The sequence below is a fragment of the Thamnophis elegans genome, chromosome 12, assembly GCF_009769535.1.
Source record: "Thamnophis elegans isolate rThaEle1 chromosome 12, rThaEle1.pri, whole genome shotgun sequence".
Lineage (NCBI taxonomy): Eukaryota > Metazoa > Chordata > Lepidosauria > Squamata > Colubridae > Thamnophis > Thamnophis elegans.
The window spans coordinates 35667559-35691039 of NC_045552.1; positions in this window are offsets into that span (position 1 = coordinate 35667559).

Below are 23481 nucleotides of genomic sequence, written 5' to 3' on the forward strand. Positions count from 1 at the left end.
ATGTGAAAATGGGATATTCCTGTTGCATAAGTGGAGAAGTAGGTTCCTCCTGGACTGGGCACCATGAAAGCAGGCTGAGTGTCTTCTGCAGCACAGAAGGGAGAGAAAAGAGACATGTTCAATGAGCAGGAGGAGCAAGAGGCATCTTGGATCAAAAGAATAGAATAGAATAATAATAGAGTTGGAAGGGATCTTGGAGGTCTTCTAGTCCAAACCCCTGCTCTAGCAGGAGGCCCTATACCATTCCAGACAAGTGGCTGTCCAGTCTGTTCTTGAAAGCCTTCAGTGATGTGAGCACCCACAACTTCTGAAGGCAACTTCTGTTCCATTGGTTAATTGCTTTCATCCTTAGGAAATTTCTCCTTAGTTTTAGGTTGCTTCTCTCCCTGGTTAGTTTGCAACCATTGTTTCTTGTCTTGCCTTTTAGTGCTTTGGAAAATAGGTTGGCCCCCTCATCTTTGTAGGAGCCCCACAAATATTGGAACAGAGCTATCATGTCTCCCCTAGTCCTTTTCATTAGACTAGACATACCCAATTCCTGCAACCATTCTTCATATACTTTTACCCTCCAGTCCCCTAATAATCTTTGTTGCTCTTCTCTGTACTCTTTCCAGAGACTCAACATCTTTTTTCTATTGTGGTGACAAGAGGTAGATGCAGTATTCCAGATGTGGCTTTGTGAAGAATTCTTCAAAATTCTGGAATTAGTTCTTTCCCTCCGGTCTGAACAACACCAAGTTTTACTTTAGGTTGGCCCACTGGATTTAGGAAATATTTCTTAGTATGAGGAAAAGAATACAATTCTTTTTATAAAGGTAGCAAATTCTTTGGCCAGATTCTTTAAGAAATACCTTCAGTTTTCAATATTTTATATTTTTGACTGTTCAAAAAGCAAAGCATGTTCTTTGGTGATCATCCTGAAAAAAATTGATAATAATATTCAGGTTCTCTCAAGAAGAAGAAGAAGAAGCAGGTTGGGATGAGTTAACCTTTGCACTAGCACAGTGGTTCCCAAACTTGGCAACTTTAAGACTTGTGGACTTCAACTTCTAGAATTCTGGGAGTTGAAGTCCACAAGTCTTAAAGTTGCCAAGTTTGGGAACCACTGCACTAACAAATTAGGCCTCTTCAGATCCTTTGCCCTCTGGGTTTGCCCTTTGAAGGCCTGGTGCAGAAGCTTCCTTTGGGCAAAAGTCCAATCTTGCAAGCTAGCTCCCTATTCAATGGATGATACGGGGATCCATAAGATGAGAGGGGTAGGCTGTTATTACTGTTTTATTAATGTCTTGGATGAAGAGTCCGAGGAACTGCTAATTAAATTTACAGATGACCCAGAATTCAATGAGACATAGCTGTATCCATGGAATAAAAGCAGCAAAGGCACATTGACCGAGCCACGGGAGAATATGGTGTGCAGAACCTATGGCTTACAAGAAAGCAGATATCAGCTAGGTATCAGGAAGAAGTCCCTAGTAGTAAAAGTTCTACAATGGAAAAGACTGCCTCAGAAAGAGCTGGATTTTCTTATGATGGAGGTGTTTAAAGAGAGATTGGATGGTTATCTGTCGGGGATGTTGTAATGGATTTCTGCACTGGGTGTAGGATTGGACTAGGTGATCTCCAAAGTCGTTCCAACTCTTATATTCCATGATTTTATGATCTAAGCTAATGAACCCAAACAAATCAGAACTCAGAGACTAGGATCCATCTCAAAGGTCTTCTTTACTGAGTACATCATATCAGCACTGCTTCAAAGGAAAATCAACTCTAAATCTTTTCTGCAGTTACAGGTCACCTTGGCCAATTGAGTTAATTGATGAGCTCTCCGGGCACTCTTTCCCCGACCTTATTCTATTGCTAGTAGAGATGACCTTGGTTCTCACAAGGTCTCTGTTGTGTATAGTAAGGCATTCCAACCTCCTTCCCCATCTGTGTGGCAACTGAAGACCAGGAAAATGGTTTCTGCCGGGTTGGGTTGGAAGTTAACACTAAGTTTGGGACTGGATTAGCAATGTAAGGACATCAGATCATTAAAAACTGTTTGTTTTCCTTCTGGCAAACTTTTTTCGACAGGTTCATCTTCATGTATGGAGATGCTCCTTCCCTCAACTTGGCAGCAGGCTTCAGTCTAGCCACTCCTTCAGTTAGAAAGGCACCTGATCTTATCTCTAGCTTTGCTATAGGGCATGCCTGCACATACACACACACACACACACATACAGACACACATGGAGACTTGCAAATAAATCAGTTTGTTTTAATATCAGTTGCTGCAATTTTTTCTTGTGCACACATAAGAGGTTAGACATGACAGGGTCAATGAAGAATCTTATTCTAATGACACCGAAGAGTTGTCTGTTGAGGTTATGCAAGTTCAGACTCTCCAAACCAAGAACAATTATGTTTATGGAGTATGTAAATTAACAAAATCAAAACCCAAAGGTTAGTAAGCGTTCATGCTAGCAATGCTAAAAGAACTGATATATTTTCTAGGGACTGTCAAGATCAGCAGTTGTGGTTGGACTTTGACATGAATTGACTTCTCAATCTTATTACTGTATTCAGAACGCTTTGGTACTCAGACCAGGAAAGAAAACTGTAATGTTGCAGTCCATGTTATTTGATGTAATTCGCATCAAATTGGTGGGATGCAAAAATCAAATTCATTATGTCCTATAAAGGTGTCTGGACTATGCAAAAGGCTAGCTTTATTTATATTTAAGTAATCATAAATATATTACCTGTATCTCAATATTTTAAATTCAGTTCAAATATCTTGAAGATTTGTGAGAAAAACTGGTCAAAAGAAAAGCAGTAAAATAATTGAATTCCAAAGGCAAATGGCATCCATGAGAATTCCAGAAATGTTTGGAAAATGGGAATTTAACAGAAAAGAACATGGTTGGAGTTGGAGACCCTTTACCATTCCAGACAAATGGCTGTCTAATCTCTTCTTTAAAAACTCCAGAGATGAAGCAGCCACAACTTCTGAAAGCAAGCCATTCCACTGATTCATTGTTCTAATTGTCAGGAAATTTCTCCTTAGTTCCAAGCTGATTCTTTCCTTGATTAGTTTCCATCCATTGCTTCTTGTCTTGCTTTCAGTTGCTTTGGAGACTAGGTTGATCCCCTCTCCTCTTTGTGGCAACCTCTCAAATATTGGAAGACTGCTATCATGTCTCCCCTAGTCCTGCTTTCATTAAATTCCTGCAACCGTTCTTCATATCTTTCAGCCTCCAGTCCCCTGATCATCTTGGTTACTGTTCTCTGCACTCTTTCCAGAGTCTCAACATCTTTTTTATATCGTGATGACAAAACTGCATGCAATATACCAAGTGTGGCCTTACCAAGGCTTTATAAAGCGGTATTTCATATGATCTTGATTTTATCCCTGTACAGCGTAGGACCATGCTAACTTTTTTGGCAGCTGTGGCACACTGCCAGGTCATATTTAAGTGGTTATCCTAGATCCCTCTCAGAGTTACTGTTATACCACCTTTTCCATATCTGTGCTGTTTTTTTCTTGGCTAGGTGTTACTTTTCCCTCCACTGAATTTAATTTTGTTCAATATGATCAAATGTTCAAGTCTGTCGAGATCCTTCTGGATCTTGAGCCTATCTTCTGGAGTATTAGCTATTCCACCAGGTTGATGTTGTCTGCAAATTTATGAATTCTCTTTTATCCCCCCCATCTAAATCCTTTATGAAGATATTGAAGAGTTCTTGGCCTGAAACACAACCTTGAGGAACTCCACTGCTTACTTCACTCCATTGTAGACGAAGTGCCATTAAAATATCATTTAGAGATATGATGTAAATCAATGATTTCAAAAATTTAAAATTTATGTAAAATTTACAAGTTAAAAAATTATAAAATTCATATGAACTTAAAGAATTAACTTCACAAATGTTAAAAATTTAAAATTAAATAACATGTATGTATTTCTGAATGAAAATGTAACATTTGAAAAATGATAGCAAATTTGAAAAACATAGGATTCAAGAACCTAACCCCTTTTTTCCTTTTATAAAATTAAGGAACCTTTTTTTAAAAAAATTACTGAACATTTATGAAGGGTTGTAACCTTTTGAGGTTAATGCTGGGGTAATGCTTATTATAGCTCCACTTGTGGCCAATGTTGAAATTCCTTGACTTCTTTCTTACTGTTCCATTTTTGCCATGTAAATGTTTTGGTAAATATTAACTCTCCCTAGAGTTTTTGAAATATATGTGTGTTAAAGGAGAAGTAGGCGAGCTATGAAGAAAACAGTTGCAATGCTTTCCCAGAAGCAAGGGCTAGAAACTTTGGAGGAGAAATGGACCATTTGGACATATCCAGACATGAATAGCCTTCTGACAGAACCAAAGCTTTGGGCAAAAGATTCTATCACAAACTTTCATTAAGTCATCATTAATGAATAACAGAGTTGGAAGGGACCTTGGAGGTCTTCTAGACCAATCCTCTCCTCAGTCAGGAGACCCTCTACCATTTGAGACAAATGGTTGTCCAATCTCTTCTTAAAAGCAGCACCCACAGCTTTTGAAGGCAAGGTGTTCCCAGTGGTAGATTGTTCTCACGTAAGGAAATTTCTCCTTAGTTCTCGATTGGATCTCTTCTCAATTGGTCTCCACCCATTGTTTCTTGTCTTGCCTTTTGACGCTTTGGTTTGCATTGTTCATGGGGTTTACACACTTTCTTCTTTCCTCTTGGAAGAATGCCAGATGGGTTGCAGAAGAACTGTAGAGATGTTGCACAGTGCTCACCCCTGAGCAAGGAAACTTAGGTCAGCCAGGGATCTGCGACATGCAGATAGGAAGGTTATTTTAATTCATCAATGCTGGTCTTTTCCCAAAACAACTAAACACGTAAACTAAAGGGGGAAGGACTTTTACATGCCAATGCATAGACTACTGCAGTCCTGGACTCCAAATATTGCTTTAGCAGTTATCTATGACTGCATGGGACCATCTCATTCAGGCCAATTGGATCAGTGGTGTGATCTAGATGAATTCTGGGCTCCCAGCAGAGAAGCAAGCAGACGACAACATTTAGTTCAGGTCTTCCTTGGTGGGACATTTTGTTAGAAGTTTGTGGCTTTTGAATGTGCCTGAAGGAACAGATTAGCAGTTTATAAAATCCTAATTAGTTAATTCATGAGGAAGGATGATAGAGGAGCTCCACCCAGTCTGGCTGGAGCCTTAACTGCTGAGTTTTTCATGATGCTTGTAACTCCAGTCAAGAAGGTGAAGCTGATCACGACTAGGCATGGCTTTCTGGAATTCTGTTAGGGACAGGAGAAGCGGAGGAGAGGCAGTGGATGGAAGAAATACCACCAACTTTGTTCCTTAGTAACTGGGTTATGTGGAACAATTCCATCCAGTTTGATACAAAACCATGTTTTATATTGGAAATGAGGTTTTGAAAAGTTCATTTCTGGACATCTCTAGATATCTTGCGGTAGAAATCCAAGAGATGCCATTTTGTTTGTTCTTTGACTTTTAAATGGAAAGTTCCTCCCTCACGTAAGAAAGTTGCACTCACCAGCCTCCTGGAGGCTCACTTTCCACCTGGAAGAAAGGTCAGGACTGTGTTGATAAAGGAAGAGGAAACAAGATGTATCTTAGATAGACTTGCAGCTCCAGGAAATACTAGGGGGTTGAACTAGAAGACCTCCAAGGTCCCTTCCAGTTCTGTTATTCTGTGGGTTGTTCTTATATATGATTCTGGACAGAACTGGGACAGAGCAGACCAGGGGTGGGTTCCTGCTGGCATTATTACCGGTTCGCTGGCCAAAAATTTTTGTGTGTGTGCTCCACGCGTGTGCGCATTTGCACTTAAAAAGGTCTGCGCATGCGCACACCATTAAAAAGGGGAAAAATACATTTTTTCAATGAAGATTTTTCTGTGCATGTGCAGAACAGAAAATAAAAATGGCCTGGCACTCAGGATAGAACGTGTTCAGCCGAGTTACTACCTATTTGGCCGAACCGGTCCGAATCGATAGGAACTCACCTCTGGAGCAGACCATCCTGATCCTGCTGAAACTCCACGTTCGCAGACCATGGTGTCCTTTCTGCTCAAGCCATGAGCATTCACAATGGCAATGCTTGTTTTTCAGTGGTTTTCCTCCTGCCTGCCTGCCTGACTTCAATTGGGAGGAAGAGTTTCATTGGGGTGCCATCGTGGGCAGGGCCACAGAAGAATGTCTTTTCCTCTGCTGTTTAGCCTCTATGTGAAGCTTCTGGGAGAGTCCTCAAGCAGGATGACTTGAAGTTGTCTCAATACGCAGAGAAGAAGCACCCCAGGTTGTGTCAAAAACTGTGAGATGCCCATCCCTTCTGAATGCACACATGCAAAAAGGAAGGGCTTGAATTTCAATGCCCTGCCTGCTTGCTTGGAGATTTTGACTGGCAGGTGCAGGAAAGGAGGAGCCAGAAGGGAGATCAGAAGCACTGCAAGTTCATTCCATGCAACCTAGAGACAAGAATCTGACCTACTAACAATGTCAACTGACACCAGATAAGAGTCAATGGACTTCAAGGAGGGGCAGACTTAGATTTCTTATGTGAGTATAGGGACTCCAAACTCCCGACGCAGTTAACCCTGGTCTCCGGTGCCACCTGGTCATCTCCTACATCGTCCCTCCTGACTCGCTTATTTGACTGACTGGTTGTTGTTGCTGGGGGGGCGGCATATCACTTTTTATTGTTTTCTATATGAGTTTTTTATCTTTGTAAGCTACTTAGAGTCACTGAGTGAATTGGGCAGCCCTATACATTTTCAAAACTAATAAAAATATAATAATAATCATAATAATCATAATCATAATAATAATAATTCAGCACCGATATTTCAATGCAGTTTGGCATGGAAAAATGTGCCACTGTATCCATAAAAAGAGGCAAAATCACTGCATGTGAGGGAATTGAAATGCCCAATGGCCAACTAATTAAATGCAACGAAAATGAAGCCTACAAATACTTAGGCATTCTGCAGTTGGATAATATCAAGCATGGAGAAGTAAAAACTATTGTCAGACGAGAGTACACCAACAGAGTTAGAGGAAAATTTTGAAATCTAAATTGAATGGTGGAAATACAATCAAGGCCATAAATACCTGGGCAATACCAGTTATAAGATACACAGCTGGTATAGTTAACTGGACACAAGCTGATTTGGACATTTTGGACCGAAAAACCAGGAAACTAATGACAATGCACTATAATTTACATCCACGTGGTGATACTGATAGACTCTACCTGCCCCGAAAATCAGGTGGCAGAGGATTATTACAAGTGAGGCAAACAGTTGAAGAAGAAAAACATGCACTGGCTGATTATTTAAAAGAAAGTCAAGAACATCTATTAATTGAAGTAAAGAACAAAAAACTACTGAAGGCCCAACAGACGAAACAAGAATACAGAAAAGATGTGATAAAATCAAGAATGGAGAGTTGGCAGAACAAAGCACTGCATGGCCAATTTCTGGAAAAAATAAAAGATAAAGTGGACAGTGAACAAACTTGGTTATGGTTAACAACAGGTACATTAAAGAAAGAAACAGAGTCACTAATCCTGGCTGCGCAAGAAGAAGCTATCCGCACAAATGCCATTAAGGCCAAAATCGAAAAATCCTCTGATGATGCCAAATGCAGACTTTGCAAAGAAGCTGATGAAACTGTTGATCACATACTCAGCTGCTGTAAAAAAATCGTGCAGACTGATTATAAATTGCAGCACAATTCAGTAGCACAAATGATCCATTGGAATTTGTGCAAAAATTATAATATTAAAACAGCAACAAACTGGTGGGAACATCAGCCTGAAAAAGTCACCAAAAATCAGATGATCAAGATCTTGTGGGATTTTTGCATACAAACAGACAAAATACTGGCACATAATCAGGGGTGGGTTTCAACCGGTTCGCGGCGGTCCCTGCGATCCGGTTGGTCGCCGAACCCGGAAGTAAGTAACTTCCGGGAACGGCGAAGGCCCCCCCCGCGCCCCTGCGCCTGCGCGCGCCCGCACCCGCTCCTTACCCAGTTTTGCCGAATTCTGCGCTTCCACGCATGCGCAGGACGCATACAGCGCCTGCGCGATCCTCCAGGAGCAGCTGGAGCATCGCACAGACGCTAGTATGCATGCGTGCACCGCGCGTGTGCGCGAGGACGCCGCCGGTCTTGCTCCAACCGAACCGGTTGGAACGGGGCGAGAAACCCACCCCTGCACATAATATACCAGACATCACACTGGTTGAGAAAAATAAGGTCACAATCATAGACATCGCAATACCAGGTGATAGCAGGGTCGCTGAGAAGGAACATGAAAAAATCGCAAAATACCAGGACTTAAAAATTGAAATTCAATGACTATGGCACAAACCAGCAGTGGTAATTCTAGTGGTAATTGGCACACTGGGTGCTATTCCAAAAGCACTGGAATTACATTTAAAACAGTTAAAAATTGACAAAATCACCATCAGTCAAATGCAAAAAGCCGCACTGCTTGGATCTGCACGCATATTATGAAAATACGTTACAACGTCCTAGGCCCCTGGGTGGGGCCCGACTAGTAACCAATGCCAAATCCGGTGAAACAACTGGCCGCTGTGATACATTTGTATTATTATAATAATAATAATAATAATAATAATAATAATAATAATAACTCCGCCATTGCCGGTCCCAAGCCCGGATGAGAAAGGAGGAAGGTTGAGATCAGGTTGGCATCTGGTCCCGTAAAAAACCCCCCGCCAACCCATACAATATGGTGAAAAAAACAAATAAGAATTCCATACCGCATCGGTCGTCGCGCGGGTTAACAAGGGCCGCGGCGGATGTTGGGGTCCCTGGACATCCGTCGACAAGTGGGCTACAAGTGGACCAGCCAACAAAACGACAAAAATATAGTGCAGATGAAAACCGTGCCATAATGGCCTGTTACTACAACTCAGAGCCAGAAAAAAGAGGCTATTTAAAGAGAATGTATGAATTATGGAAACAACAATATCCACATTCAAATGTTAGTGAACAACGACTAGCAGATCAAAGGCGATTTATTATACGGAATAAAGTGTTTAGTGAAGTTGAACATGAGGAAATTCAAGCAAATTGCAAAACCCAAAAAACAATATCACAAGCGGAAATAACTGATATTCAAGACACAACTAAAGACATTATAGTAGAACTCCCAGAAGAAGCTCTCGGGGAGGAAATAACATCACCACCACTAGAACCAGTTATCACTGAACCAACTGATGAACTAACTCAAAAACAAAAAGAATTGAAGGATAAGATCATGGAGCATTTTCTGCTTAATGAGGAAAGGCAACGTTTACCATCACTAAAAAATGTGCCGAAGAAAATTTTGGCCCCTATCATGAAAATGGTTAATGCAGTGTTTTCAACAATTGAACCGGGATCCATCTTGGAAACAAACCAGTTAATGTACAGCGCAGCTGTAATAGTCACTAATGAACTAGGCATTAAAATTAAAGTACCTAGTCATACAACAGAAAAAGCATCAAAGCCAAAGTGGAAAATCCGTTTAGAACAAAAAATAAAAAAATTAAGGGCAGATGCTAGTAACTTAAAGAACATGCATGAGCAACGGCTTAAAAACAACAAAATCATAGATCGGCTAATCAGGAGATATAGATTGGATACAAGAAACATCAATGAAGCTGTAGAGATTGTAAAACAGCAGATAACAGCAACAGCTAAAAAAATTGAAAGATATGAGGCACGAATCATCCAATATAAACAAAATCAGCAATTTCGATCAGACCAACGGCGTTTTTATCAAAGTCTTAATGTGAATGGTGACACCAAAAGTGAAAAACCAGAAAAACAGGCCACAGTTGAATTCTGGAAAGAATTGTGGGAAAATGCAAAGGACTACTACAAGGAAGCAAAGTGGATACATGACTTTGAGAAAAGCATTGGCAACAAACAAATGCAAGTATTAGAAATAACAACTGAGATGGTCAAAAATCGAGTTAAAAAGGTAAAGAATTGGACATCACCTGGAAAGGACCAATTACATGGTTTCTGGCTCAAATATCTGACCAGTTTACATGCAATATTGGCCAGGCAACTGAATGAAATTTTACAAAAGGGCCAAATTGATGAATGGTTGACAACTGGAAAAACATACTTGATTCAGAAAGATCCAACTAAAGGAACAACACCTGAAAACTATAGACCAATAACATGCTTGCCAACAACCTTCAAATTACTCACAGGCATTATTGCAGATAACATGATGGATTATTTGGAAACAAACAACATCTTGCCAGTAGAGCAAAAAGGCAACAAAAGAAGGAGCAGGGGCACAAAAGATCAGCTTCTAATTGATAAAATGATATTAGAAAATTGTAAGAACAGAAAAACGAACTTGAATATGGTCTGGATTGATTACAAAAAGGCATTTGACTCACTGCCACATAGTTGGATCATAAAATGCTTAGAAACAACTGGCATTAGCAAAAATATTACATCCTTTACTGAAAAGGCAATGAAACAATGGAGAACTGAGTTGGCAGTAGGGAATGAGAGCTACGGAATGGTTAACATCAAGCGAGGAATTTTCCAGGGTGATTCACTTTCACCTCTTCTCTTCATCATCGCAATGATCCCACTATCAGTAATCTTAAAAAAAATGAAATTAGGCTACCAAACAGCAAAAAAAGCTGAAAAAATTTCGCATTTACTATATATGGATGATTTGAAACTCTATGGAAGGTCAGAAATAGAAATCCAATCATTGACAAATACAGTCCGAGTACTCAGCACCGATATTTCAATGCAGTTTGGCATGGAAAAATGTGCCACTGTATCCATAAAAAGGGGCAAAATCACTGCATCTGAGGGAATTGAAATGCCCAATGGCCAACTAATTAAATGCAAAGAAAATGAAGCCTACAAATACTTAGGCATTCTGCAGTTGGATAACATCAAGCATGGAGAAGTAAAAACTATTGTCAGACGAGAGTACACCAACAGAGTTAGGAAAATTTTGAAATCTAAATTGAATGGTGGAAATACAATCAAGGCCATAAATACCTGGGCAATACCAGTTATAAGATACACAGCTGGCATAGTTAACTGGACACAAACTGATTTGGACCTTTTGGACCGAAAAACCAGGAAACTAATGACAATGCACTACAGTTTACATCCACGTGGTGATACTGATAGACTATATCTGCCCCGAAAATCAGGTGGCAGAGGATTATTACAAGTGAAGCAAACAGTTGAAGAAGAAAAACATGCACTGGCTGATTATTTAAAAGAAAGTCAAGAACATCTATTAATCGAAGTAAAGAACAAAAATCTACTGAAGGCCCAACAGACAAAACAAGAATACAGAAAAGATGTGATAAAATCAAGAATGGAGAGTTGGCAGAACAAAGCACTGCATGGTCAATTTCTGGAAAAAATAAAAGATAAAGTGGACAGTAAACAAACTTGGTTATGGTTAACAACAGGTACATTAAAGAAAGAAACAGAGTCACTAATCCTGGCTGCGCAAGAACAAGCTATCCGCACAAATGCCATTAAGGCCAAAATCGAAAAATCCTCTGATGATGCCAAATGCAGACTTTGCAAAGAAGCTGACGAAACTGTTGATCACATACTCAGCTGCTGTAAAAAAATCGCGCAGACTGATTATAAATTGCGGCACAATTCAGTAGCACAAATGATCCATTGGAATTTGTGCAAAAATTATAATATTAAAACAGCAACAAACTGGTGGGAACATCAGCCTGAAAAAGTCACAGAAAATCAGATGGTCAAGATCTTGTGGGATTTCCGTATACAAACCGACAAAATACTGGCGCATAATACACCAGACATCACACTGGTTGAGAAAAATAAGGTCATAATCATAGACATCGCAATACCAGGTGATAGCAGGGTCGCCGAGAAGGAACATGAAAAAATCGCAAGATACCAGGACTTAAAAATCGAAATTCAACGACTATGGCACAAACCAGCAGTGGTAATTCCAGTGGTAATTGGCACACTGGGTGCTATTCCAAAAGCACTGGAATTACATTTAAAACAGTTAAATATTGACAAAATCACCATCAGTCAAATGCAAAAAGCCGCACTGCTTGGATCTGCACGCATACTACGAAAATATGTTACGACGTCCTAGGCCCCTGGGTGGGGCCCGACTAGTAACCAATGCCAAATCCGGCGAAACAACTGGCCGCTGTGATGCAATTGTATAATAATAATAATAATAATAATAATAATATAGTATCCGGCGAAACAACTGGCCGCTGTGATACAATTGTATAATAATAATAATAATAACCAATGTCAAATCCGGCGAAACAACTGGCCGCTGTGATACAATTGTATAATAATAGGCCGCTGTGATACAATTGTATAATAATAATAATAATAATATATTAAAACAGCAACAAACTGGTGGGAACATCAGCCTGAAAAAGTCACAGAAAATCAGATGGTCAAGATCTTGTGGGATTTCCGTATACAAACCGACAAAATACTGGCGCATAATACACCAGACATCACACTGGTTGAGAAAAATAAGGTCACAATCATAGACATCGCAATACCAGGTGATAGCAGGGTCGCCGAGAAGGAACATGAAAAAATCGCAAAATACCAGGACTTAAAAATCGAAATTCAACGACTATGGCACAAACCAGCAGTGGTAATTCCAGTGGTAATTGGCACACTGGGTGCTATTCCAAAAGCACTGGAATTACATTTAAAACAGTTAAAAATTGACAAAATCACCATCAGTCAAATGCAAAAAGCTGCACTGCTTGGATCTGCACGCATATTACGAAAATACGTTACGACGTCCTAGGCCCCTGGGTGGGGCCCGACTAGTAACCAATGCCAAATCCGGCGAAACAACTGGCCGCTGTGATACAATTGTACAATAATATAGTAAATAAATAAAATAAAAAAATAAAAAAATAAAAAAATAAAAAAATAAAATAAATAAAATAAATAAATAAAATAAATAAAATAAATAAAATAAATAAAATAAATAAAATAAATAAAATAAATAAAATAAATAAATAAATAAAATAAATAAAATAAATAAAATAAATAAAATAAATAAAATAAATAAAATAATAAAATAATAAAATAATAAAATAAATAGAATAATAAAATAATAAAATAATAATAAAATATAAAATGTTGGATTTGAAAGAGTCATTGAAAATAATCTAGTTCAACTTCCTGTCCGGTCCATTATTCTAGCATCCTTCACTGATGGCCATCCAGGTTCTATTTAAAGTAATCGCTGGAGCTATTTAATCATTTGCTCTTCTGTTCAAAACCTCCCTTACTTTTTGGAAATACTTTTTGATGTCCATCTGAAATATATCTCCTGTAATTTAAGACTATTGTTGATTCAACTCACCACTTCACTTAACCTGGGCTCCCTTTTTATCAACTGTTCTGCTTAAGTCCAGTTGAAGATGGCTTCCCTTTTGGTACAAGAGAGATGTAGAGTTCCCCATTACCCAGGAATGGATCCAGCCATTCCTTCTTTAGCTTCCCTGACTTCCTTTCTGCAGATAAATCGCTATTGGCTGGTCAATTTCCTATAGGACCAATTACCTACATTATATGTTTTAATAGATAACTGAGTTGAAAGCTGCTTCTACATCCATAGACATTCCAAAATGACTATTTTCTCCCTCTGTGATTGTACTTTCAGCAGGAACTTCCCTAAACTAAGCAGTCTTGTAGTTGTAATTCCTTACCACCACTGGATGGTGCTAATGTTTCTCTCCAAAGAATGAGAAGTACATATAGCACATATATAGAAGACAACGTATGGAATATATTTAAAGGATGTTGATAGATCTAAGTGTCCTAGCCAACAAAATGTAGTTCAGTGGCAAGAAAAGTAAGGTCCTGCTGCACTTTGGCAGGAAAAACTAGATGCCAGCTGCAGGATAGAGAGTGTTAATTACTTTTCTCACCACTGAATTACATTGGATTGGAGAGGGTCCAGTATTGAGGTTTGTCAGGAAGATCCTTCTGGATCTTGAGACTATCTTCTATAGTGCTGATTATTCCACCAAGCTTGGTGTAGCCTGCAAATTTGATGAGTTCCCCTTCTGTCCCCTTACCCAAATCAATGATGAAGATGATAAAGCGTCCTTGGCCCAAGGCAGAATCTTGAGGTACCCACTGCATGCTTCTCTCCACTTAGATGTAGCTCCGTTGAGGACTAGAGGGTGAGTGCAGTTTGTCAGCTAATGGAGAGTCCATCTGGTGGTGGTGCAGTTTATCTTACCAAGAAGTAGGCTGTAGTTCACCTTGGCAAATGTCTTGCTGAAATCCAAGTAACCTATGTTTGCCTAATTGATCCACTAATTTAGTCACTTTGTTAAAGAATGCAAAAAGGATTGTCTGGTGTAATGTGTTTTTGACAAGCTCATCTTGGTTCTAGTAATAGCTTTGCTCAACTCTGTGGTTCAGGCTGATTAGTCTGTCTTTTCCTGGATTCATTTTCCCCCTATTTTGACAATAGGAGCCACATCAGCTTTTTCACAGTTCTTTTCCCCAGCACTCCAGAATCTTTGAAAGATATGGTTCAATGGTTTCCATATCACATCTGCCAGCTCCTTCAGAACCCTGAAGTGTAATCGATTTGGTCACGGTGACTAGATTCATCCAGAGGGGAGACCTGTTCTCTTACTATTTTCTTGCCTGTTTTGATGTGTATTCCTATTCTGCTTGTTACAGCACTGCTTTGATAGGATGGACATTTTTTTTCTTTTGTATAAAGTCAAATGCAAAAAATGAATGGAGCAGTTCCACTTTCTCCCTGTTGCCTGTCACTTCCTTGCCATATTCTCCCATTAGTGGACTAATAGTTTCCTTGACATTTTTGTGTTTTTATATGTTGAAAGAAACTTTTTAAAAATTACTTTTGACATTTATTGCAAGTCTCAGTTCATTCAGAGCCCTAACTTTTCCTGACTTCATCCTTGCAGATTTGGGCTATTTGCTGGTGTTTTGTTTTAGTATGTCTAATCTAATAAAGAGAATGAGTAGGCACAACATCATAGCAGTCTCTGAGAATTTGAGGAGCTGTCAGAGTGAAGAGTGGGTTGACCTATTCCCCATAACATCTTAAGGCAGGCCAAGAAGTAGCGGACAGACATTTTATCAAAAAGTGATCTATCCTAGAATTAAGAAGAAATTTTCTGATAGACCAATTAACCAGTGGAATGGCTTGCATTCAGAAGTTATGGGTGCTCTGTCACTGGAGGTTTTTTGTCTGGACAGCCATTTGTCTGAAAGGGAACAGAGTCTCCTGCTTGAACAGAGAGTTGGATTAGAAGACCTCCAAAGTCCCTTCTAACTCTGCTATCTATTAGATGGCCTGAGGGGCCATGGCTCAGGGGCTGTTTTCAGCTTTATTTTTGCACCTGAAGCTCTGCCCAGCCTGCCCAGCAGCCACAACAGGCTTGCCTCGTCAGCAGTGGGAGCCCCTAAACCACAAAGATCAGATGGGTGGTAGTGGCTGCTGTTGTTGTCTTCTATGAGTGACATGCTGTCATCTCTAAAGTCTCATGAACAGATTCATTTTTTTCTGGTAGTTGTTTGTTCCTTATTGTGTTCAGTTTAGATACAGTCTTCTTCTGTTAGAATTTTTTATTTTGTAGGGTAGAAACTCAGAGTGGCCTTAATAGACTCTTTACTTTTTCTTCAAGTAATTCATTTAGTTTACATTTGGTAGATGTGTAATTTGGATCTTCTATGGGCATGACTACATATATGGAATGTATTTTGCAAATCACAAAAGCGTCAACATTTCCAAAAGTTTAGAAGATTTAAAAATAAAAAAAAAATTATATTCTTAAATGTTAATCTTTTGGTCCCTCCTGTGGCTAATGTTGAAATGGAACTTAAATACAAGTGAGATGGCCCTCTAGATATAGTTTGTAATCCACAGATGTATAAAAAAAGACAAATGAAACAAAAAGATGAAAAGAAAAATAAAATTTCAACTGAAAAAAAAGGTATCTCATCTGAAAATAAAAAAAATAAATATTTTGTAGTTTGTAAATGTAAAACATTATAGAAAAATTACTGTGTTTTTCAGAGTATAAGACGCTCTAGAGTATAAGACATGCCTTAGTTTTTGGAGCGGAAAATAAGAAAGAAAATTCTGCCTCTGCCTACCAGCATCCATGATATTCATCTGGCCAGCGTCCTGTCAGTGTGTGAGAGAGTTGAGGGCTATTTGGAAACAAACAGCCCTTGTTTTCCAGCCCAGTTTCTGACATGTCGCAGTCCGGAGGTTAGAAACCCCTGTCTTATGGGACTCAAACATTCAAACAGTCAGGTACCTTTTTCATAGCACACCTGATACAACAGTTATTGAAAAAAATAAAGTCTAGTTTATTGATATAGCCACATGATTCTAGGATTGAGTGGGAAAAAATCTAATATTTTCCCATCTGCCTCTGAGTACTACACTCAACGCAGGAATCCACAGGGAAGTTTCAAGAAGGATGCTATCCAGCTTCAATTGAAGCAAATCCAATCGAAAGAGGCAACACTTCTCTCAGCCACTGGCCATGCTGTAGAACTACCTTTATTTTAGGAAGAGAATTCTGGGTATGGAATCAGAATCCTGTCATTTGAATCCATTATTCCACATCCGGCATGACAGAGAACAGGCTCAGACTTCCTACAAAATATGATTATCATTTCAGCCATTTGTAAAGTGTTATTGTTTCTCATGGTCCAATGTATGCAGCTGTTTCCATCTTTCTTCACAGAAACAGGCTTCTGGTTCTCGAGAGCAGGAATGCAGGATCTTGTCCTCTGCAAAGCCACAGGCCAATCAGGCAACCTCATTGGAATCCAAAGTAGTGTCTTCTTTGCAAACCGGTAGTGGAAATTTGGCATGGGTCTCTGAACCGGTAGAGACTGCTGGCTGGCCATGCCCCCAACCAGTCGCCTGGTCATGGCTCACTCACCCCACCCACTCAACACTCACTCACCCCACCCACCCACCCGCCCGTTCTACGCTTGCTTGCCCCGCCACCTGCCCAACACTCACTCGATGTTCGTTCGTCCAGCCCATCCCAGCCCTATATATGTTGCCTTTGCTTCACCATGCAGCCCAGCTATGTGCCTTGCCAGTCACCTCTGCCCCTTGCCCGCTCTGCTTAACTCACCAAAGATAAGTAAGCATGCTGCTCACTCGCCTTTCACCTTGGGTTGGGGCCCAGGGCCCAAAGACACGTCATTCCCCAAGGCCCCAGAGCCATTGCCTGCCTCGGCCAGGTTGGGGAATGCATCATTCCCCGGTTCTGGCCTTGCCCTGCAGCCACTGCCCACTCACCACACACTCTCTCTTTGCCAGTAGCACGCATTCCCCTGTTTCCCCTCCTTCAACAGCCCCAGCCCTGTTCCCTCCCTCACCACTGCCTCTTTCTTTGGGCTGGTTACCTTCCTCCCGCAGCAGCTGGTCCAGACTCCAGAAGGCAAGCTGACCTCTGGTAGTTTTTGGCAGCCCCCAGCCAGATGCTGCTGCCAGGAAGAAGCCTCTCAAAGTGGCTCTCAAAGAAGTCGCTCTCACCGAAAACTACCAAAGGTCACTGAAAAAGCCTCTGCCATCTCCACCCTGTTCTTCAGACCATCTGCGCAGCAGGCAATGGGATGCACATACACAGCTGGCACAAAGAACAGGCCAAGGAAGATAAGCAGCCCAAAGAAAGAGACCGGGGGGGGGGGGAAGAAAGCAGGGCTAGGGCCATGGCTTCTGAAGAAGGGGAAACAGGTGGATATATGAGACTGGTGAAGGGAGGGCGGGGCAGCATGCAGGGAGATAGGTAGAAATTCAAAACAGGTGGCATGTGGAACCATTTGTTAGGGCACGCGAGGCGTTGCCCTGTCAGCTCCAGTGTGTATGCTGGCCAGCTGACTTCAGCCTTCATTTTCAGCCCTTTTTCCCACTCATTTTGGCAAAAAACAACCCAACGCGCAAACTGGAAGTTCAGGAACGGATTTCCAGTTTGCACATTTGCCCATTTTTCTCGCTCCAGAGGAAGCCTCCAGAGGGCCTTTGGGAGGGTGGAGGACACCATTTTCACCCTGCCCAGGTTCCTAGAAAGCCTCTAGAGCCTGGGAGGGTGAAAAACTGGTCCATCGTGCACCAAAAGTGGGAGGACAGCGGGGGTGGTATTGCACACATAGAATTAGTGTGCTCCCCCTACTTTTGGCACGCGATGGCAAAAAGGTTAGCTATCACTGGACTAAAAGATCTCCAAGGTCCCTTCTAACTCTATTATTCTATGTTATATTTCTGTATTTCAAGCAGCTTAACATTTCAGTAACACATCCCGTTACTGTCAGGACATTTCTCCAATTAATCAAGATAATTTAAAATAATATTTTGGTCTTTTAGGTTATTCCACCCAATATGAAAACATCAACAAGTCTTAAAAACATCAACATCAATTAAAATGTTGAAGTGTTGAGGATCCAAAGGACCCCGTTCTCTTTCTCTCTCCAACTCGGTGAGGCGTTATCAATCTAGCTTTGCTTCCCATCAATTGTCACACAATCCAGCTCACATGTAATCTTGTTTGCTTATCAATGCTTTGTGGAATCAAGGTGTGACAGAATGGGGCAGCTAAGCCGAGTCTGCCATCTTGGTGATGTGATCTCCCAGACAGACAAGGTGTGCCTTAAAGTGATAAGCCTAGTGTGGGGAAATACCACGGAGTGAAATACATAAAATTTTCTCACGGTGGGGGCAGGGAGAAGAAAAGAAGTTGAAAATGGACTGATGAGTTGGCAGGACAAGGGCTGAAATTAAAGTTGAGAGAGGAAGAGGAGGCTAGCAAATCATGTGGGCTTAAGCAGTTTGGACTATGTCTCTGGAGATTCTCAGTCATCCAAGTCATGGTTCTCCCAAAAGTGCTTTTTCAGGAGGCAACTGGACTTTGTTTTCCTTGAAGATGTTTTACTTCTCATCCAAGAAGTTTCTTCAGTTGTGACTGAATGGTGGAGGATGGAAGGATTCGGTCAGAACTAAAGAAGTTTCTTGGATGAGAAGTGAAATGTCTTCAAGGGGAAAAAAAAGTCCAGTTGTCTCCTGAAAAAGCACTTTTGGGACAACTATGACCTGCATGAGTGAAAACATTTAGCTATGCCCTTTGGGGTGGACACCCTTCAAATGGTATGGGAATATGAATGGATTTCCAGAAAAATTGCAGCCTGCAGAAACCATCTGAGCTTCAGTTTGTGATACAGACAACACAGATGCATCCACAGCAGCCTGAGCCTCTGTTCGACAGTGACAGAAACAGTGAACACAGGACAAAAAATAAACCTTAAGAAAGTACAGCTCCAACAAGTCCAGCTGCCTTTTAAAAAAGCACTTTTGGGAGAATTTGGACAGGATTTGCCTGCTCCATAGTAGCCTGAAAACCACAACAGAGCAGCAAGGTGAATGGGAGGATCCCTAAGGAAGGTGTGGGACAGAGTGGGAGATCATGACTTATCTGTCAGAGGACCAGAAAGGAAGAAGATGAACATTTCTCTAGCCACTAGGGATTACCAGCTAAGAGCAGGTAAAGCTATTTATTAACCCAACTTACTACAGGAAGTTGAAGTATAATTACATAAATATTACTAATTAGATATTTTCTCACAATAGCAGAAACATTACTTTTGCAGGAAACAAACTGGCTAATTACTGATTAGCAGGGCCGATTACATTTAAATTAGTTGAATTGATTTACAACTAGTACTCCTTGAGTAACTGTTTAATGACTGCTGCAGAAGCCTAAAATAGTCCTGCCTCTCTGATTTAAAAATATATATATTCTGAGAGAAAGGGAGAGATACAGAGCCTTTGGAGGCCAGTTTGAAAAGTCACCAAAGCATCACTAACTAATTGTTGCTTTATCCTGGAAATAAGCCAAGATTTATAATTGAATTTATATTGCCGCCTATTCACCTGTGGCTAATGACATTGAATTTATTTTATTTCCATGCAAAAGGTGTTATTATGACCTCTAGATGTTTGCACAGTCATGCTGAATGGAACCAACATATCCATCAGAACAACTCAAGTTTTGGACTGGGAAGTCACAAACTGACATCGTCATTTGACCTCCAAGTTCCTGGGAAGACTTTGTACCAGTCAGCCCGGCTTGTCTCACTAGGCGGTTTAGACTATAAGAGTGAGAAGCTGACTCTGTATGCAACTTGAGTTCCTTAGAAGAAAGAGAGGAGATAATCAATACATTGAGCACTGGAATTGAGGGTGAAATTAACTGGGATGAATTAACTCTTTATTTAAACCACTGATCTGGGGAGACCTTGGGAATCGAGCTGACTTTGGGTAATTTGGATGGGGAACTATTTGAACAAACTTTCGCTGAAATTTAAATAAATTATGTGACACTACCCAGATCTTTGTTCAGCCTCAATTCTTCTGCAAACTGTTCCTCACATTTAAGTATTGCTGGGAAGCTGCTCCCAGAACTGAAGAGATTAATTTTTTTCCAGGAACTATTGGAGTACCTCTACCTGAAAGGTGGAAAGGAGGAACCTTCTCTGACTAATAGCTGAGAACACCCAGATGATATCTTTCGATTCAGATGCCTTCTCCTATTTTTCTCCCAAGTGTGGAAATAGAAAATTTAGATGTTAACAATGGCAGAGTGCCCAAGAACAGCGAAGGGCCATATTGCTTAGTCACTGAAAGCAGGTCCCCTAGTTCCTGCTGAAAATTATCAATCCGCTAATGGGAGAAGAGCAGGGGTGGGTTTCAGCTGGCGTTATGGCTGGTTCACTCGTTAGCACGCTTTGCACACATGTGCGCATGCGTAGTTCATTAGAAATTGTTCTGCACATGTGCAGAACTCAAAAACAAAATAGCTCCAGAGACTGCGGCTACTGGAGAACCGGTTTGGAGGCGTGGCCAGCCTGGGTCGCTGCAGATTCTGCAACCTAGGCTAGCATATCACTACCGGTTCGGCTGAACTGGGCCGAACCAGTAGGAACCCACCTCTGGAGAAGAGCACAAGGCAGTGACCGGCAGCAGGGAGAAAGTGGAACTGCTTAACTCATTCTTTGTATCTAGAATGAATCTAGAATCAGTGGAACAGTTTTTAAGAAGCAATTGGACAGCCATTTGTCTGCAAAAGTATAGAGTCTCCTGCTTGAGCAGGGGGTTGGACTAGAGGACCCCCCAAGGCCCCTCCCAATTCTGTTATTCTGTGTTCTGTATTTCTTTCTTTTTGTGGCTTGTCTTGGAAAATTTCCAGAATTTGAATAAGAAACAGACCATCTTTTGCAGAGGGCTAAATGATCAAAGAAGGGGGGTGAATTGAATCCTTAGCTTAAAGGCAGGCCAGGGCTGTCGCTGTTCGATGCAGGCTCTTTATGTAACAGGGATTATGGCACAGAATCAACTACTAGGCAGATGATTCCAGGTGCCTAAGCCTTAAACATGTGTCCATGCAAGTCACACGAAGACATGTCAAAACTAGCGCAGGTGTCTGAGTATGACAGGGTGTGAACAACAGAGGCAGGTGAAGTGGGGTCTAATGAGTTGGTTATTCTTTTTCAAATTATATATTTTCATTTCAAGCAAGTCATAACATTAGAATGTGGAAGATTATGAACCAATCCAGAATCTGCATGCAGGGTGTTTGGGCAGCAAGTAGGCAGAAGAACTAAGCAGATCTGCTACCTGTTACTGGCTAAATGTGGGCAGGAGGCTGAAGGGTTCCGAGTGATCTAGAAGCTGAAAGGATTCCTAGAACAAGACAAAACAAAGGAGCAACGATGCACTTTCTCAGATGAGTCTTTTTTCAAAGATAGCATTCAATAAAAGAGGTAGAATCTCATGGCTCTTTTTCTGCTGATAGGTTTGTGTCCTCATCAGAAGCAGCATCAGCAGATGTTCGTGTACAGCATCAGAGAATTTGCAGGTGGTGTTAGTTACTAGTTCTAAATAAGGGAACATTATCATGTTATTATCAAGGAGAGAAGCAACCTAGAACTAAGGAAAGATTTCCTGGCAGTGAGAACAATTAATCAATGGAACAGCTTGCCTCCAGAAATCATGGGGGCTCCATCACTGGAGGTTTTTAAAAAAAGGATTGGACAGCCCTTTGTCTGAAATGGTGCAGGGTCTCCTGCTTGAGCAGGGGGTTGGACTAGAAGACCTCCAAAGCCCTCTCCAATTCTGTTATTGTTATTTTCTTATTCAATGTTTCATGGACTCCATGATAATCATGGAGCCCAATGCATAGAGTTCATTATCTGTTAGAAGATTTCATTTTGCCTCATTTGAAGGTGGAAAGGATTTCCATTATCTCTTTACCATGGTGATCTGTATGACACTGACTGCCATATGTTATCATGTAAGCTCTGGAAAAAAAAGTTCAAGTGAGTCCATGACAGTTGGGGGAACCTTGAAACGTGAAGGTTAGTAGGGAAAGCTGTTGACTTCTGGGACAGTCTAAGTTCACCATTGAAACCATGAAACAACCATATTCCTTGCCTAAATAATTCAGGTTTCTTCACATTACTTTGTATTACATCTTTGCTGGTGAGGCACCAATTTTGATTAAAAGCTTATGGTTTCAATTGTAAAATAAAATATTGGTTGTTCTGCTATCGTTGGTTAATTGGGTTAGCCTCTAGGCAGCAACTATAAAAAATATCCAGGAATTATTATTTCTGTGACAATAACACCTTTCACAAGCAGCCCACTTTGAAAGCTTCCCCCAGACAGGTCCCTCAAAATATAGATAATATCCTACTGCAACTACTCCTACTTCTAATCAAGCATATTTGTTATTCTATTTTTTGCTGCCTATTAATCAAATGTTTGCGAAGAGAACTACCCATTATTCCTTCCCTGGTGTGGTGGCTCTCTCTGGCTCTAACTGTCCAATTCGGCTGCAGTCCAAGAAGAAGCCACTGGAGAGGCTCACTGAGGGACATTTCCCCATGCCATGCTAGGCATCAGCAGTTGCCATAGGGACTGGTCTTTTGGGTATGGCTAGTCTAAAAAAAAGGACTAGGGGTGACATGATAGCAGTATTCCAGTATTTGAGTGCCTGCTACAAAGAAGAGGAGGTCAACCTATTTTCCAAAACACAAGAGGGCAGGACAGGAAACAATGGATGGAAACTAATCAAGGAGAGAAGCAACTTGGAATTAAGGAGAAACTTCCTAAAAGTGAGAGCAATCAACCAGTGGAACAGCTTGTCTTCAGAAGTTGTGGGTGATCCATCACTGGAGGTTTTTAAGAAGCGTCTGGATAGCCATTTATCTGAAATGGTATAGCAATAGCACTTAAATACCACTCCACAGTGATTGACAGCCCTCCCTAAGCAATTAATAGAACCAGTAGATTGCTCCTAACAATCTGGGTCCTCATTTTACCCACCTCAGAAGGATGGAAGGCTGAGTCAACTTTGA